The sequence below is a fragment of the Anser brachyrhynchus genome, assembly GCF_964034855.1.
Source record: "Anser brachyrhynchus genome assembly, chromosome: 16".
NCBI lineage: Eukaryota > Metazoa > Chordata > Aves > Anseriformes > Anatidae > Anser > Anser brachyrhynchus.
Window position 1 is genome coordinate 10808778 of NC_137734.1, and position 3416 is coordinate 10812193.

Consider the following 3416-nt stretch of genomic DNA (forward strand, 5'->3'; position numbering starts at 1 on the left):
CTTGTTTTGTCAAGATGCTTTGGGTTTTGCCATGGATTTATTTAGTTCTGTGTGTTTTAAGCCAATGAAAACATTTTATTTATCCATTTGTGGTTTCACAGGGCAATAGCCAATATTGTGGCTAACCTGCATCATATACTTGAGATAAGAGACATTCCTGAATTTATTTAAGTGTATTTGAAGAGCTGAATGAAGGGGGGGAATGGGTTGGAATGAGGGGGTATGGAATCACACGACACCTCTACTCACACAGTTTCCTTTCCGTATGTCATGAAAGTTCTCTCTTGCCACTGTCTGCTTCAGTTAATGTTGTACAGCAGACCACCTGTTTCTGGATATAAAACTGTGAAATATTTGGTAGGATATTTCATGGTTTTATATCCAGAAACAGGTTTGAAGATTTAAAAATCTTTTTAAGAGATCTGGTAGGATATTAAATAAATAAATAGCCGAAGTGCTCTGGGATTCATGTTCAAGCGTCAGGTATGATGTCAGTGATTAAAACAAATGGTAGGTATGAACTGTTGCAAGAGGTAAACAAAGGGGATGAATAACCGAGGTGTTGCTTGGTATGCATCTGTTTTACTGCTTTCCATTTTGCAAAGAATCTGTCAACCTCTAAAGAGCACCGTTTTTAGCTGAATGTGGATCTCACAAAGACATGATAAATGAAACCATAATCAGAAACCATAATCAGTATCAGTAATCCTTTAAATCCACGTATATAGAGTTCCACCCCAACACACACACACACACAGCTGCAGTGTACATGCAAGTGTAGATGACAGGAGATGGTCACCTTCTGTCATACATATCTGTATGTGACGGAATAAAGATTATATATTTATAGTCAAATGAAATAGGAAAACAAGGACTGGATATTGTCTCTTTTGTTTCCCTTCAAATTCCTCATTACTCTTCTCTAGCTGGGCTTTGTCTTCTTGAAAGCCATCTCTCAGCTGAAAATCTGCTTTCCTGAAGTCCAGGGGTGTAATTCTGCTGTTGGGCTTGATTGCTTCTATCTGGATTATGAATTCATTGAATAATTTAAGGGCCATCTGGTCCTTCTCAAACCAGGACTGATGATAACAAGTTGCGGATCAGCTTGCACAGGTGACTTTGTCTCTAGGGATAGAGATCACACAACCTCCTTAGGCTTATCAACCAATATTTGACTATCTTATAGATGAACAATTTTTTTCTGTACATCTAACTAGAATTTCCTGTGTTACATCTTATATTCATTGCTTCTTTTATCCCTGTACACCTCTGAGAATGGTCTGTCTCCATCTTCGCTACATGTTCCCATTAGGCAGTCATAGCAATAAATTCCCCTTCATCTTTTCCAGGTTGAACAAACTCAGGTCTTTGTCTCCTCATGCATCCTATTCTTCAGCTTTCTGATCATCTCAATTGCTCTCAGGTGTGTCAATGTTGTCTTCACAATGGGGAGCAAAGCTGAGTGCAGATGCCTTTAAAGTGTCAAAACAGGAGAGAAGATTCCTGTGTCTTGACCTGCTGGCTCTACTTTTGCTGATATAGCTTAGGATAAAGGCTTCCGTGGTCTCTACAGGCAAGACTACTTTCACATATTTGACCAGTTTTTCTTTGAGTAACACGTCCAGCAGAACACTTAATCTAGGTGGCTTGCTGACTGCCTGTGTCCATAATTGTCCTTGCTGTGCTAAACTTCCTGAATTGCTTGTGCCCAACCCTACTGCCTTTCCAGCAGATACCGGGGTGGCTGGAATGAAGTCTCTGTGGAGTGGGGTTTGCTATCAAGAGGCTTCTTCCAGCTGCCTAAAGAAGCTTTCAGCTGCTTCCTATTCTCATTGGGTGGTCTTTATCAGATACACACCACCATGTAACCTGTGTTAGTCTGTCCTCTTACACTTGGTCCATAAACTTCTGACTCAATTCTCAGAGAATTAGAGCCTCACAGAAGTTAAACAGGGCTAGCTGATACCCTAAGTTTGTGAAGTATATACTACGCTAGGTGATCAATGCACAGCAGTCTTGGTAGTGTGTTCTTTTTTTTGGTCGGAAATCATCTTTCAGGAAGATTCGTCAGATGGTTGAGTGGGGATTAACGACCAGTTCTGTGCTAATGATGCTTCATTGTCATTTAATGACAGGTAGGAGGTCAGGGCTTATTTCACATTGCTGTTTGTTAGTGACAGATTGTCTGCAGAAATCGTGTTTAATATATAGAGGAATTTGTGTGTGTGTGCATATACACGTGTTTGGTTTTCTACAGAAAGACCTTGAGGTCTTGTGTTTCCTGGTGGTTAGAGCTCTAGGGAAGCCTAGTAAACATTATTAGGGGCTGCAGCTCCTGAGTTTCAGAAAGCATCTCTAGGAAGAGTTTCTGTGTGCAGAACCATTTCTGGAGAGCCTAATGCAAACTCCTGTTGTTCAGCTTCTGTTTAGACTCCTTTTCAGCATGTGAAATTGTGATTTTCTAAGTGAGTCAGGGAGATGTCTAGGCACCAGCAGCTTGACCAGCTCTGAAACATCTTGTCAGCTTTGCAGGGCCAGGTGCCAGTGTGCTGAAGGGGAAGAGAACAGGCTGGTGGCTTCCCAGTGCAGCATTTTCATTGATAGATCCCAACCATTTTTTCTTTACTGCTGAAAATACAATAATTCGAGCAAGTTAACAATGTGTGAATTTGACTTGAAATGTGTTTTGAGTTGATAAAATATAAAAATTATATTTGGAATATGTTCTGTTAGATCTTCTGTTTTATTGATCCAAGAAGACTAGATCAAACGCATCTAATAAAACCACTGGTGGAATTTCTCTGCCTCCCTCCCATTCCCCACAGTGCAATTGTGTTTTAGTGCTGCCTGTAGAAGAAAAGCTACGCCCGGTACCTGTCAACAGTATGTGTGAATCAGCAGCATTAATGTAAGGTGCTATTTCATATTTTTGTTCAGCTGTCATTGTGCACTGTATAGCTGTTTGTCAGGTACAGCTTTGCAGCTTATCTTCCTGAGGGCTGGTACAAGTATGATTAGTACTTTGGCCAAACTTAGGTGTTGCTCTGGTCTGAACTCTTCTTCAGGGACAGTTTTGAATAACCTTTGCAGTAAGATTTCAGTTCTGCTTCAGAAGCTTTCCAGAATGGATGGAAGACTTTGAAACGTGATCTGTAGTGTAGTAGCTGATTTTTTTTTATAAAGAAAAAAAAAAAGCATATTATCTTGCCTTGATTCCCTACTGCTTTCTCAATTGGTGTCTCAATTGGTGTCTGATCCATAGTGAAGGAAAGTACACAGCTTTATTGCTTGCTTGCTTTTTATTGGCACATCTGCTATAACTAAATCTTTTATCAGCTCTTTTTTTTTTTTATCAGTTTTCTCATTTTTGCCTAAATACAGATCGTCAATCCTACTGCAGTTCCCTTACAGTGGTT